The following is a 17026-nucleotide window of genomic DNA, read 5'->3' as shown; positions in this document are numbered from 1 at the left end:
ATTAACAAGAAAATTCATTTAAAAAACACATTTAAAAAGAGACTTCTTCAAAGAAGATATAAAAATGGGCAGTAAGCACGCTGAGAGATGCTAAATATAGTTAGTTGTTTGAGGGATACAAATATTAGGTTGGTGCAAAAGCAATTGAGGTTTTTGCATTGTTGAAATTTGTCCTTTGATATTGGAATACATTCTTAAATAAATGTGGTTATGTAATACATCATTTTAATGTGCATTTCTCACTTTATTCTTTTCTGATAACGACTTCTTACTTCCTATTTATTTTACATTTATTTTAGACTTTGGAAATGATGCTAGACAAAAAGCAAATCTGAGCAATTTTAATATTTAATTTAAAAATGGGTAGTAAAGCAGCAGAGACAACTTGCAACAATAATGCATTTGCCCAGGAACTGCTAATTAATGTACAGTGCAGTGGTGGTTCAAGAAGTTTTACAAAGGGGATGGGAGTCTTGAAGATGAGAAGCACAGTTGTCGGCCATCGGAAGTTGATAATAACTAATTGAGAGCCATCAATGAAGTTGGTTCTCTTACAACCACAGGAGAAGTTGCCGAATAACTCAACATTGATCATGCTATGGTGGTTCGGTATTTCAAGCAAATTGGAAAGGTGTAAAAGCTCAATAAGTAGGTGCCTCATGAGCTGACCGAAAATTTTTAAAAAGTCGTCATTTTGAAATGTCTTCTCTTATTCTATGCAACAATGATGAAGCATTTCTCAATCGGATTTTGACGTGCAATGAAAAGTGGATTTTATACGACAACCGTGACAACTGGCGATCACCAGCTCTGTGGTTGGATCGAGAAGCTCCAAAGCACTTCACAAGGTCAAATTTGCACCCAAAAAAAGTCATGGTCACTGGTGGTCTGCTGCTGGTCTGATCCACTACAATTTTCTGAATCCCGGCAAAACCATTACATCTGAGATGTATGTTCAGCAGATCTTTGAGATGCACCAGAAACTGTAACACCTGCAGCCAGTATTGGGCAACAGAAGGGGCCCAATTCTTCTCCAGGAGGACACCTGACCACACATCGCACAACCAACACTTTAAAAGTTGAACGAATTGGGCTACAAAGTTTTGCTTCATCCGCTGTATTCACCTGACCTCTCTCACACCGGCTACCACTTCTTCAAGCATCTCCACAACTTTTTGCAGGGTAAATACTTCTACAACCAGCAGCACGCAGAAAATGCTTTCCAAGAGTTTGCCAAATGCCGAAGCATGGATTTTTACACTACAGGAATAAACAAACTTATTTCTTGTTGGCAAAAATGTTCCCTTGATTGTAATGGTTCTTATTTTCATTAATAAAGATGTTCTTGAGCCTAATTATAATGATTTAAAATTCGCAGTCCAAAACCGAAAATGCCCTGCTACTTTCCACCCTCTGTTATGGCGATAATAAAAAAGAAAGACAAAGAGAAGTGTTGGTGAGGAAGTGGGGAGATTGGAGCCCTTAAGTAAATTGATACAGCCATTTTGGAAAATACTTTGGCAGCTACTTAAAAAGCTAAAAATGTACCATATAGTCTACCAATTCCACTCTTGGGCGTCCAACCAATAAAAATTATATATATATATATATTTCCACAAATAAACTTGGATGTTAATGCTCATGCAAACATTATTTCTTAATACCATAACTGGAAACAATTTAAATGTCCATCAGCACACTGTAGCTTATCTGTACAGTAGAATGTTATTCAGCAATAGAAAAGAGAAAAGTACTGAAACATAGTGCAATATGATCTCAAAAATATTTTGCTAAGTGACAGAAGTCTGTCACAGAAGACTTATGCTGTATGAATCAACATACGTGAATTTCCCAGAAAAAGCAAATCTGTAGAGACAGGCTCAGATCATTTGTTGCCTGAGACTGGAGGTGAGAACAGGAATTCACTTCAAATGGACAGAATACATGTTGAGGGGTGATGGAAATGTTGTAAAACTTGGTGTTTGTGATAGTTGCACAACTCTACTGTTGTATTAAAAGCTAGTTCTTTGCTTGCAATAAGTTCATCTTATAGATAGAAATAATACTTTGTTATATAAAGTTACTTTTTAAAATATTGAATCAATTTCTCTCATATTCAGCTAGGAAATTTGTGCTTCAGATTTTTCATATCTTGGATCTTTGGCTAAATCCTCTTATTTGGCAAAGCTGTAGTATTTAATCAGGTGAAAACAAAACAATTTCCTCAAACATCAGCATCACGAGATGACGATGATATGAGCTACATTTTCTTTAAATATAATTTAATTATTGTTTTTTCCTCCACAAGAAACAGTTTTTTTGTTTGTTTGTTTGTTTGTTTGTTTGTGTTTTTTTGTTTCTGTTTTTGTTTTTGCTTTGTATTTTGGGAGATTAGCTGAGAAGACCACTGTTTTCCATGCCCCATAGATTTCCTTTTGAAGTTCTAGTCCCAGAGATCATGTGTGTATGTACGTGGCATACAAATAAGAGTTTCTAATCATGCTAGAATCTGATATAGGTGATAATATTTCTTTTCATACGTAGTACTTAGCAAATGATATTGTAAAAATAAGTCTTACAGTTTAAATCAAACAGAATTCTGGAAAATAGATAACCTTGCTAAGCTCACAATCTTTTTTTAATTTGAAAAATATTCATCCTATGAACATTTTAAAAATTAACTTTCACAATGGACTTTTTACTAGCTTTCTCTAGGTTCAATATTTTATTTTTATAACTATTTTTATTTACTTGCATAATATAATATAATCAGAAATTTAAATTTCAAGTCCATACATTTAAATGATTTGTAAAAGTTTAACAACCAATTTAACTTCCTATGTACAATAAATCTATTAGTATTAAGAAGAGAAGTTGTAATTCATATTTACAAATTCAGTCACCTTTCTTACAAAACAAAAATAAAAATGTATTAACAGCTCTTATTGAGCAACAGTCTTTGGGCATCATCTGTGTGCCAAGCCCACTGCTGAGTATTGGAGTTACACATATTTCCCTTGTTTCAGTCCATCTGAACATAAGAGGATTCAAGGAATTGTGCATAATGTGCAACCTTCAACTTCCAGTTGAGTTTTTACCTTCTCAATCAAACTTTATCTTCTCTTGATATTCTAGATAACATTACTTATCAGAAATATAAACAACATATATTTGGGAACACAAGAAAGGTCATTTAATTTAATTCCTTATAACCTGAGTTAATCACCAACATTTTTGCTTGCTGGTTGTGTGTGCCAATTCTAAAATACACTACATTTTACTTTCAAGAATACAAATATTTTACCACCCTTATAATGTACAGTTCATTCTAGTTTTTAATAATTAGATAAAGTTAATAAAATTTGGAATTACTTAAAATTAAAAGAAAGCACAAATTGATTATATAAAGAATATTGAAAGTACTTATTGGAGTAATCTCTTAAATAAATTGGATCTATGTGCTAGACATACATTAAGCTTTCTGAAAACATTGTTATGTTTTCATCTCACTATAGTTTGGTTTCCTCCTAAAACAGCTTTGAATACAAATAGGTTTGAATAAAACAAAGGCTTCATAATCAAACGTGTAACAGTTATATTTATGTATGCGACAATGTCTTGGTTTCATGGAACACTGAAGAAATAAATAATGTTTACCTTTCAATTCAGAAAGAACAAAACAGAGTGAAAACATATATAATATTTAATTAAGCTGAAAAAAAGCTTTACTAACATAACTTGCTTTTCTCCCTTTACTCAATGAATAATATTTTCTAATTAAACCATAAAGTAAAGTTTTCTTTATTTTATCAAAGACTTAGTTCAGTTCAGTTTATTTTCATTTCTGCTTTTATTGCTTGGCCTTAGGCCTATTTCTAAAATGCTTCTTTGAAATTAATAAAAAACATTTTTTTTATCTTGTAGTTTTTTTTTATTGTAGTTGCTTTTCTGGATTTGCTTTTTAACCAAGAATACTGTATTATCCCAGTCTATAGGATATATATATATATATATATATATATATATATATATAAGTTTGCTCTGTTGAGAGTTTTGAAATTCCTTGTAGTAGCAATTTCACCTGCCACAAGGCCCTGCAACTTCAGAATGTCAGAAAATCTAATTAGTCTTATTTAGGGGCTCATTAAAAGAAATGACCTTATTTGGTTTAAAATTATGTGAAGATGTCAAGAGTTGACAATAGACAAAGAGATAATGTGAAAAATGTGCAGACCATAGATGGAGATGCACCCAATAGCCACCCAATAAGATTGCTATGTGTTCTGTGGTGTCAACTGACCAGAAATCAATCAAAATTTCTGAGAAAACATTTACAAAATCATATTTTGACAAATGTAATATTATCCATTAACCTATAAGCAGAGGCCAATATCACCTGAGTGATACAAATAGGTGAATACATAACTTATTGAGCACTGTAAAACATAGACAGTATAGTCTATAAGTGTTGTCTCTCTCTTTTCCTTCTTCCTTGTTTCATGGATTAGAAGAAGGGATCAGCCTGGCCCTTGATTTCCTCTATTGGTTAGTAAATACGCATACTTTGGCAGCCATTATTTTTTCTTCCAGCTTCCCTGGTTATTACTAAATTGATGAATCAGTGTTTGGTAGCTCCCTGGGCTAAATTTGGCTATACAGCAATACAGCTTTGCTAGCATTAAAGACGACAAAATATTTTGATCCAATGTTAATACCTTGCTCTCAATTATTTACAAATACTAAGTGTACAAATAATTAGTAACCTTAAACAAAGACAATTTAAGAAAGCTTTTCTGGAATATTCCACATCATTCTAGATACCTGACTAAGAATATTTTATAAAAATTTTCAAAAAAGTAGATGTACTGATGGGTTATATTTTATAGCCTGACATGAATTATGCACTTTTTCAGAATTTAGTAAAGTTTGTTTTGAGCCTCAGTGTTCAAAATACTTGGCTCCAGATCAAAATTTCTCATATGTCATATGTCATTCATTGCTCAAACTTACCTTCCCCCCAACCCCGCACAGAAATGATAAAGTGGAAAAATATGCTAACAACATTTGTGAAGTGCAGTGAACAAAATACAGCCATATTTTAATTATTTTTACAACTTTTTGATAAGTCAGAAATAATTTCAAAACCAAATGTTTAAAAATACATATGTTTGGATTCATAGCAGCTATGATGACTTTACCTGATACTGTCTAGACTGATTTTTCAAGATAAGAAGAGATAATTAAAAATTTTTAAATTGAAATTAAAAATTAAAAAATTAAAAATTAAAAAAAATAAAAAATAGACAAAACCCAAAACCAAAAACAAAAAACAATTACAAATAATTCGTATTGAATAAAAACAGCAATAATTTATATTTTCAAGGTTTCTAATTTACTGTTTGAAGTTATTTGGGAACTTTGTGATTCAAAATATCTTTTAATTAAAAACTATGCATTTTGGTGAATTAGTATTTTGGATAATTTAATATTTACCCTCTTAGAGAAGTTATTACTTTATAATGTGAGATTCTGTGTTTCGCTTTTTGAATTGGAATATTTGAGTGGATATAAAGTTATGTAGGATCACACAAGATCATATAACAAAACAACTTAGTACCAGGTGTTGCCCAAACCAACAATTGAGTTGATATATTATCTTTAAAATATCCTAGATCCTATGTTGTGATGGAGTAGATAAACTGAATAATCACAGAGGGCCAAAAACCAAAGCTTGATGCCTTTATACAACAGCAATTTATTACGAATCCAATATCTTTCAACTTTGATACTGTTATTTGTGATGTGACTACACTCCAAGAATAGAAATTTGAAAGATAAACTACAAAATGTCTGAAAGAAAATAAAATCAATAGAAAAGGCATTTCCTTGTGGGTTCATTGTTTGTTTTTAATCAGAGTCAATTACGTTATAGTGCTCTTTTTGCCCTTTACCTTTTCTCATTTAGAAAACAGCAATGTAGCAGGTAAAGTCACCATGGCTGCTATGAATCAGAAATATACATATTGTTTAAACATTTTATTTTGAAATGATTTCTAACTTTTTTGGTTCATTGTTTGTTTTTAACCAGAGTCAATTATCTTATAGTGCTCTTGTTGCCCTAGAGGGGCAGTGTCATTTGATTATGTTACAATGAATCATGACTTCTTATATTCTTTTTGCTTATATGCCCAATGATGGGGTTGGATTAAGCCATCAGTTATTCTTGACATACGTAACTTCCTGATTTTCTGAATGTTCTACAGAACTAAACTGAAAATAGTGTATTTGTGTTCTTTCAAATAAAGTGTATTCCACATAAATATGTCTAATTTTCGAAAAGTCTGACATATTCTAGGGTAGCATCCAAGGCACAGTTTCTCCAAGCCCTCTGTTGTTTGCAATTTAATAATCTTGTAATAAGTATATTATATAACACAGAGATTTAAAATGAAATAGATGGAAAAATATTGGATACTTTCACTACATAAATAATTCTAGTTTCAGAAATAATGACAGAGTACCAATAGTAGTCTCCTATGAATTTCTGAGTTGAATTACTGACTTATCAGTGTGTAATATCTCTAGTTAATAGTATAAATATGTGTAATATTTATAATAAGTTTTATGAATGAGTATTTAACACAACTGTATCTTAGTCATTTTTCTTGTTAAATAGAAATACGCACACAACTCAGGATATGTACTATTATTAAATCATTGACTTTTAAATGAAGTTAAAATAATTCATTACATTCTGTTTTCATAGTTATTTGAATTATAAGTATATAAATAATATTCAGATTAGAAGACTTTCTGGACAATAATTTCTTTCTTAGAAGTTATGAACATGCTTTATATGATGCAGATAAAGTACTTAACATAGTACCTGTAACAGAGAAAGTGCCCAATAAATAGGTCAATATTTATTATTTCTATCATATTACAAGTAAAACTTTAAATATTAGGTTGTCTTCAGGAAAATCTTAATATACAAGCATTCCTGTACATTCATAGTAGAGAAATGTAGATAAACGTTAAGTATTAAATAATTATGGTTGTAATTTAAATCCCACAGTGTAAACTTTAACATTTTGCATGAAGAAATAAATGCTTATCATCAAAAGGTGAAAACACTAGACATCCTCTGTTTGAGAAGTATATATATATATATATTTAAAAATTAATTAACAGATTGTTTGCTGAGCAGTTTTAGGTTTACAATAACACTGGGCAAAAAGTACAGAGTTTCCATATACTTACTTCCTTCTTCATCATCCCTATCCACAGTTTCTCCTATTATTAACCCTTTTCCTGTTTAGAAAAAAATAAGTGCATCTTGCTGCCAGTGCTCATTTAATTTTACATAAACACATTGTTTGAGGCTGAAGCAAATCTGACTGATTTTCCATGTGAAAATAAAATATAAAAACTATCCTTGGAATGATTTCTAAACAGAACTAACATCAAAATTGTCTGAATCATCAGAATTATCTATTTTAGAAAAATCAGGTTCGTCAAATGAATCTTCAGCCAACAACTCTTCGAGAGTGAAGCTAACATCACGGTTAGGAAAGCTACGTTTTCTAGGGTGTGACATTTTCTGCAATAGAGAATTACTATATTTTGTAAATAGTTATACAACTACTAAAACAAAATGCTATAAATAGAATGATATAGAATGATATATTTTGTTTCCAAAGTCTATATAACGGAGGGACGTTCAAATATTAATAAAAGTGAGATATTACATGGATATTTCTCGGGGTAAACATGGCAGCTGCAAACGCCCTGACAAGTATTCTCAGGGCAAATGGGAAAAGGGTTAGCATCTTGCATTTGTGTGGTACACTTTTTATGATCCATAGACCAATATTAATGTATTGTTATTAACTAAAGTTCATAGTTTACATTAAGTTTCACTGATTATGCTCTATGGTTTTTGGGTTTTAACTAATTCATAGTATCATGTATTCACCATTACAGTATCCATACAAAATATTTTGCTGCCCTATATGTTTTTATTTTTATTCAGTTCTTAGTGCTTTATTCTCTAAAATCAGCTGGGTCTTACTGCTGGTCCAAGAAATATGTCTTTTTCATTTTTGAAAACTTCAAATAGGTAGAAATTCTGTCTACTGAGGCTCATCCATACTAACTATAGTTACATGTCAGCAACATATAACTGACATTTTTCACAATATTACACTGAAAGGTTTATAGGTACATAGATCAGTAAAGATGTATGTGAAGGAGATATTGTGCTTCTGAATATTAAAGGAAACACTAATAACCAAAGTTAGATTAAACAATGAATTTCATTTCATATTTATAAAATAATTGACACTCTCATAACCATAAAAACTCCACTATTTATTAAGGAATTAATATTTTCCAGTTACTCTGGTAGGTATTTTTTATATATATGTGTGTGTATACATACATAAAATATATATACACTATATATATATATATATATAAAATACCTACCAGAGTAACTGGAAAATATATATATTTTATATATGTGTATATATACACATAAAATATATATACACATATATAAAATAAATATACACACACACACACACACATATATATATATATATATATATTTTTTTTTTTTTTTTTCTAAAACTCTCACAGTCCTGCAGCATGTGTTTACAAATTTACAGATTAGGAAATACTTTTACTATTATAGTGCTCATAAAAGTTAAACATTTCATCCAAAGATGGAAAAACCAAAAAATCAAACTGAAATATGCCTGATTCTAGGGCCTCTGAACTTTGCATTATATTATGTAATCCAGGAAAAACACATTTGTATAAACGGAGAGGTGAAAAAGAAGAGGTGGAAGAGGAAAAGGAGAAGAAGAAGGGAGAGAGCAACAAAATATAGAGGGAAGATTAAAAGAAGAAGAAAAGGACAAAGAAGAAAAAAAAAGGAGGAGAAGGAAGAGGAAGGAAAGAAAGAAGTCCCATAATACATTGATTATACCCATATTTCAGAGAAAAACCTTTACCTTTATCCAAAATTATAAAAACATATCTGAATCCATAACATCATTTATGAGTATACTGCTCATTTGCATTGGCTATAAAAATTACCTCCTGAGTACCTATGCAGTCTGTTGAGTTTCCTGCAACATAGTGTTAAGTAGGCTGCAAGATAAGCCAGAACTCAGCAATTCCTCTCAGAAATACTGGCTTTTTAGTTTTAGTTTTTATTTAATAAAAAGGTGGAGGGAGAAGAGATGGAGAGAGAGACAGGGAGAGAGAGAGAGAGAGGATCTTTAAAATATGAAATGACATTTTCACATTTTAAAAAATGTTATGTCCTAATTCCTTCCTTTTCCCTCCCTTACTGAGCCCCCTTGTGGTAGTATCTGTAGCTTGTCCCTTTGGGACAGCTTTTTAAAGGCTTTCAAGTATTTGTTTTCCTGCATGCTCCATACTGCATTTTATAATTTAAATCATAATTCACTGCTAAAGGAAAAAATAATTCATATTATTTTCTTTTAAAATTATATTTATCTTTTTTTTCTTTGAGTTGGAGTCTCGCTGTGTTGCCCAGGCTGGAGCACAGTGGCATGTTCTCTGTCACTGGAACCTCGGCTTCCCAGGGTCAAGAGATTCTCCTGCCTAAGCCTCCTAAGTATCTGGGATTACAGGCTTGCGCCACTACACCTGGCTCATTTTTGTATTTTTAGTAGAGACGCGGTTTCGCCATGTTGGCCAGGCTGGTCTCGAACTCCTGACCTCAAGAAATCTGCCCGCCTCGGCCTCTCAAATTGCTGGGATTACAGGTAGACACAGCTCCCGGCCTTCTTTTAAATATAGAAATATACCTGGCATTTTAAAATATATGTGATGGTTCTCTTGTTGAAATTCACATATACACATCTATGTGTGTGTGTGTGTGTGTGTGTGTGTGTATATGTGTGTGTGTGTGTGTATACATATAAATATACACAATTTTGATTTAGTATTAACTATAAAATGAAAAATACAATTGAAAAGTGTTAAGGTCATAAGAGATTCAGCTGAAATACAAGTATAAATCAGGTATGTTTGGCTAGAATTGATAGCAGGATAATAATTTTCTTCAAGGCTGTATTTTTTTGTGTTGTTATCAATGGTTTCTTAACAAACATCAAAAGCGTCACAGCCAGCTTCATGGTATAATTTATACAATGGCCTGGGGAAAATTTCCTCTTAGTAAACATAAAGACTGAGAGAACCACCACACAAAATGAGAAAAAAAAAAATTGCTAAGTATGTCATTTGCTAGTAAGTAGATCTAATATCTTTCAAAGTTCCTTGACTTATTTTCCTTCTTCTCTTTCCATTTCACCAATTTGGTTCCATTCTCAATGGTACTTGCTTACAAATGCCAATATCTTTAATTTTATTACTCATGGCTAAAGATTTAAAATTTGTTTGAAATATTTCAAAACGTAAAAACTATGATCTTTAGGGGAAGAATTTTGGTATTCAAGAAGCTGGTACTATTCATGCATTTATCAAAAATCTTTTAATTAAAAATTTGGCACTGTCCAAGGTCTTCATATAATGCATACTATATGAGAACGCAAAAGTGATAGAACTTGTTCCACAAGAAGGCAGAGAAATATGAAATAGAATAGAAAAATGAAATGTTGAAGTTTACTGCACAAAGTAAGTTTAAATATTGTTTTGTGGAATTTTATTTCAACTGTGCGTAATTGGGTGCATATGCATGTATTATGGATCACAATAAAATTTTGTTTACTACAGGTCATTTTGAAAATATTTGAATATCAGTGTAATGCACCCTAAGTATTTAATAATACTGCTCCACATTAGACAAAAAGCAGAGTAGTTACCTGAATAGCTAAAGTTAGTAGTAAAGATTAGAATGGCTCAGAGACATAGTACAGCAGCTGACAGTTACTATACTCTTGAAGATTATTCAAAATCTGTAGTTTCCCTTCGAATTTGAAATACATCCTTATTTGATTGTCTTTCCTGTTGGTGGCACTGTGCACATAGGAGTTATGAAAAAAAAGTTATGAAAAACTATGGGAAAGACCACTGTATTTATAGCTATAAATTCACCATTTGAATGATGCCTGTCTTTTTAAAAATTCCACAGCAGCACCTTACACTTCTCAGAACCATGATATTCCAATCTTTTAAAAAATGTATTTCTGTGCTATCCTTTACTTAATACTCATTGGCAATATGGAGATTCCTGTGAATTCAGCTGAACTACATTTTAAAAACTATTGAATCTTGTTTGCCTAACTTATCAAATTTTTGTTGAAAAATAGTGATTGTTCTCTATTTTAGGCTTCCATGACATCGTCTATAACAACAGTTTAAAAATGGCAAAAAGTCCTTAAAATCAGTGAAGAAACATCAACTTTGTGATCTACTTACGTGCTTTATCAATTTCTTTCTATTGTTTTGTATTCTTTTTATAACAAGGAAACTACACACTGAAAAAAAAAAATTGGAAACCATCAAGAAAATATTAGAAGGCACTTTGTAGAATCTCAATTAAGGTCTGTGACTGAATATGTAGCCCTCCAGTGAGATTTAACAGGATGAAAGGAATTCATCTGGTACAGCTAATTCAGAAAATGTTGAAGCATAGAGATTTAAGCAAAATAGATATCAGCATTATATAATATGAGAGGTGGCCTTAAACAGACACTGCCCCAAAACGAAGAGTTTATATTATGTTCACTACTCGTTACAAATGATGTTTGGCTGTTAATTTCTGCTCTTGGATCTTAAAACAATAATACAAGTATCTACATGAAATATCAATAACGAATTAGTTATATGAACTGAAAATAACATTAGCAGATTTAAGAGAGTATCAGATTCTTCAATCTGTGTGTGAGCATTGCAATTTCACTCCTTTATAGAACAATATTTTTTATTATTCTTTCTTTTCCTTAATGATTTCAATCTATATTAAAAAACATTTAAAAATTTTCTTTGGCTTTTAACAAAATCAATTGGCTCACATGAAAAATATTTTTCAACAACTGAATTATTTTAAATGCAAAGAAAAGAGACTCCCACTTAAAATCTGCTCATTTCAGCAAGGCAAATGAGCAGCACAGATAAAATCTAAAGCACGTGCCAAAAAAAAAAAAAAAAAAAAAAAAAAAAAAAAATCAGATTTTACTCTGTGTTCTAACAAAGCTGTTCTTCACAATTCTTTGAAATAACTAACCCTCTCTCTATTCATGATGATATCAAGATCACCAAATTTAAAATAATCAAAATTTAATGGCATATCAATATTTAATTATGCACTATTCTATTTTCTAGAAAGCAATCATTATAGATGGAATGTTTGTCTCCCCAAAATTTATATATTGAAATCTAATCTCTAATGTGATAGTATTTGGAGGTGGTGAGGTAATTAGGTCATGAGGATGGAGCTTTTGTGAATGGGTACCCTTGCAAGGAAGTCCCGAAAGCTAATTCTCTCTCTTTCTACCTTGTGAGGACAGAGTAGACGGTTTACAATCTAGAAGAGAGTCTTCACCAAAATCCACCAGGCTGAGTCTACAATCTAGAAGAAGGTCTTCATCCAAATCGACCAGGCTGATACCCTGATCTGGAGCTTCCACCCTCTGGAACTGTGAAAAATAAATTTCTGTTGTTTATAAGCCACTTATTCTATGATACTTTGTTAAAGCAGTCCAAACTGTTTAAGATAGTAATATTTAGATATAATTTATCTGTAATTATATCGACTCTTTTTTATATCACAAAAAACAATGTTGATTCTTAAGGACACAATAATTAATTCGACCAAAGAATCAATAAGTGGATAGGAATGTATATAAGTATGATTTTGAATAGACCACCAATAAAATCCCTAGGGAAATACAGGGTAGATTATGTTTGATTTTAATATACTTTCCGATTTATGTTCAGATGTCAATTACCTGTGGTTTTGCTCAACACTATTATATTCTATAAAATTTTACTGAATTCTGTCATCTTTAACTGTCATCCTGAAGACAAATCTGTCTAGTTATTGAATAACACCCACGTTTAGTCTTTCCTCCTGGTTATTTGGAATAGTTTTAGTAGAATTGACATTAGTTCTTCTTTATACATCTGGTAGAATTCAGCCCTAAATCCATCTAATCCGGGACTGTTTTCAGTTGGCAAGTTTTTACTAATGATTTAATTTTAGAACTTGATATTAGTGTGCTCAGGGTATCAATTTAATCCTGGTTTAATCTTTAGAGGTTGTGTTTTTGCAGGAATTTTTCCGTTTCCTCTAGATTTTCTAGTTTGTATGCCTGGATATGTTGAGGATCTTTTCTATTTCTGTGGGATAAGTTGTAATCCACTTTGTAGTGGTCTATCAATCTTGTTTATCCTCTCAAAAACAAACTTTTAGTTTCATTAATACTTTGTATGGACCTCTGGGGTCTCAATTTTGTTCAATTCTGCTGTGGTTTTAGTTATTTATTTTCTTCTGTTAGCCTTTGGGTCAGCTTATTCTTGTTTTTCTAGTTCCTCTAGGTGTGATGTCAGTTAATTTGAGATCTGTTTAACTATTTGAGGTAAGTCTTTACTACTATAAATTTTCCTCTTAACACTCCTTTTTTTTTCATCTCACAGATTTCGGTATGTTGGGTCTCTTTATTAAATTCAGATAATGTCTTATTTCTGCCTTAATTTCATTATTTACCCAAAAGTTATTCAGGAGAAACTTGTTTAATTTCCATGTAATTTTGTGGTTTAGGGATATCTTCTTTGTGTTGATTTACATTTTTATTCCACTGTGATCTGGGAATATAGCTGGTATGATTTTGATAATTTTTGAATTCATTATGACTTGCATAATGTCTGAGTATGTGGTCAATCTTGAATTATGTTTAATGTGTAGATGAGAAGAATGTATATTCTGTGGCTGGTAAATGGAGTATTCAGTAGACGTCTATTAGGTCCAATTGATCAAGGGTCTAATTTAAGTCCAGTTTTGTTAGTTTTCTGCCTCAATGATCTGTCTAATGTTGTAAGTAGGGTGTTGAAGTCTCTCACTATCATTGTGGGCTGTCTAAGTCTTCTCAAAGGCCTAGAATTTTTTTTCTTTTGAACTTTCCATTCCAATGTTGTGTGCATACATATTTAGTCTATTAAGTTTTCTGGTTGAATTGACCCTTCACAATTATGTAATGCCCTTCTTTGTTCTTTTTTACTATTATTGGTTTAAAGTCTGTTTTTTTTTCTAAAATGAGGATTGCATCTTCTTCTTTTTTCTGTTTTTCACTTGCTTGGTAGATTTTTTTCCCATCCCTTTATTTTGAGCCTATGGATGTCATTGTCCGTGAAATGAGTCTCTGAAGACAGCGGAAAGATGGGTCTTATTTTTTATCCAATTTGTAACTATGCCTTTTAAGTGGGACTTTTAATATTAATATGTGAGATTGTGATCCTATTTTGAAGTTGTTAGATGTTTACTTTATAGTTTCTATTGTGTGTTTGCATTATAGGCTATGTAATTAAAGTATGTTTTTGTGGTAACAGGTATCTTTTTTTCATTTCCATGTGTAGAACTCTTTCAAGTAAGAATCTCTTCAAATGGTGATCAAAAGGTAACAAGTTTCCTTACCACTAGCTTATCTGGAAAATATTTTATTTTTCTTTCACTTATGAAGCTTCATTTGTCAGAGTATGAAATTCTTGTTTGGAATTTCTTTTCCTTAAGGATGCTGAAAGTAGGCCCCAAATTAGTCCTGGACTGTTAGGTTTCTGGTGAGAAGTCCATTGTTAGCCTGATGAAGTTTTCTGTATGTGACCCTACCTTTTTCTTTGCCTGCTTTTAAGAATTTTTCTTTAGTGTTGACCTTGGACAGTCTAGTGACTAAATGCTTTGGTGATGTTTGTTTTGCATGGTATCTTGCAGATGTTCTATGGATTTCCTGAATATATACCTGTCTGGCAGCATTAGGGAAATTTTCTTGAATTAGTCCCTCAAATTTGTTTCCCAGGTTGTTTAAATTTTCTTCTTCTGTCTTAGGAATACCACTACCTTGTAGATTTGTTCATTTAACATAATCCTATATTCCTCAAAGACTTTTTCACTAAAACATATATATATATATATATATATATATATATATATATATATATGTTTTTAATACATATGTATGTTTTATAAAATATACATATATATGTATATTTTAATCTGACTGGGTTAATTCAAAAGACTGGCCTTTAAGCTCTGAAATGTTTTCCTGCTTTGTCCAGGCTATTGTTAAAGCTTTCAATTTTATTTTGAAATTCCTTGTGTTTTTCAATTCTAGAAGCTCTGATTGATTTATCTTTATGAAGCTTCTCTCTTGAGTTTTCTTGCAATCCATGCTTTGCATTTTTTGTTTGTTTGTTTTGTTTTGTTTTGTTTTGTTTTGAGAAAGGGTCTTGCTCTGTTGACCAGGCTGGAGTGCAGTGGCATGATCTCAGCTCACTGCAACCTCCGCTTCCTGGGTTCAAGTGATTCTCATGCCTCAGACTTCCAAGTAGCTGGGGCTATAGGCTTGTGCCATCACACCCAGCTAATGTTTTGTATTTCTCTATTTAGTAGAGATGGGATTTCACCATGGTGGTCAGGCTGGTCTTGAACTCCTGAACTCAACTGATCCACCCACCTCAGCCTCCCCAAAATGTTGTTATTACAAGTGTGAGCCACTGCACCCAGCCTATGCTTTGAATTACTTATCTGTCTCTTCTGAGTTTTCATTTTGGTTTTGGACTACTGCTGGAGAGTGAGTGTAGTCCTTTGATCATGTCACTACATTCAGATTTTTTTATGGTGCCAGGATTCTTGCACTGGTTCCTTCTCATTTGGAGATGTTGGTACTTCTAGCTTTTGTAAAATTTTCATGAGGATAGGATTTTTCTTTTCCTTTCTTTTCCTATAATACTACTGCTTCTTCTTTTTTTTTTTTTTCCTTTTCCTTCTCTTTTACCAAGGGGATGTGACTGTAGAGAGTGTTCAGTAAGGCCTTTTGGCTTTGCTTCTATAGCCCAATGCACTTCTTTTGGCCGGATTTATATTAGGCTGTGTGGTTTGACCTACAAGCCAGTAGATGGTGCTTATGGGTAAGAACAAACTGTGGTGAACGCGGCTCAGTATATACTTGATTCTTACTTACTGGAAGAAATTATCTGTTGCCTCAGGCAGTGGGTTGATTTCTGGGGTGCACAGTGGCCTGACCTCCCTGGCTAGGCCCCAGTGATGACAGTGGGCCGTATAGGTAAGGCCAGATCAGGAACATTCACCTATAGGTGCCCTAATGGCAGGCACACATAAGCACCGGCACTGAGGAATCATCCAGTGGGAAAGCACCAAGAACCCAGAGGTGTGCTTAGCCTAGGAGCTGGGAAACAACCTTGGCTCCATGTTCCCTACATTCAGAGTTGGTGACATAAACTCCTAATCCATGAAAGTAGGTGCTCCAGATGCCTGGAGATCTACCTGGATGTGCAGCATAGAGGACTCTGCTGCATCATAATATCTGCACAGGAAAGGTGAGGTGGCTCAGGCTGCTCATCAAGGTGGATGGGTGATATGACTACCTGAAAATATGTCTGGGCATGTGGCAAAGAGGGTCCCACTGCACCACAGTCTTTTCACAGGTAGGGTGGAGCAGCTCAGGTTGCTGATACAGGCAAACAGATGCTCTGAATGTCTGTGGATCAGCCTGAGCATGGAGCAGAAAAGTTGTCACTGCACTGAGATCTCTGAACAGGAATGATAAGGCAGCTTAGGCTGCTGGTTCAGGCGAGTGGGTGCTCCAGCTACCTGGGCGTGGAGCAGAGAGGTACCCCCTGCACCAAGATCTCTACACATGACAGGTAGAACAATGCAATGTGCTGAACCAGGAAAGCAGATGTCCCAAATGCCTGGAGAGCTGCCTGGGTGTGGAGAAGAAAGAGCAATACTGCTACCAGATCTCTGCCCAGGAAGGGTCGCGAGACATCAGCTGCTGATCTAGGTGAGTAGATG

The sequence above is a fragment of the Piliocolobus tephrosceles genome, chromosome 5, assembly GCF_002776525.5.
Source record: "Piliocolobus tephrosceles isolate RC106 chromosome 5, ASM277652v3, whole genome shotgun sequence".
NCBI classification, from domain to species: domain Eukaryota; kingdom Metazoa; phylum Chordata; class Mammalia; order Primates; family Cercopithecidae; genus Piliocolobus; species Piliocolobus tephrosceles.
The sequence above is the reverse complement of the archived record's forward strand: the minus strand, read 5'-3'. Positions refer to the sequence as shown.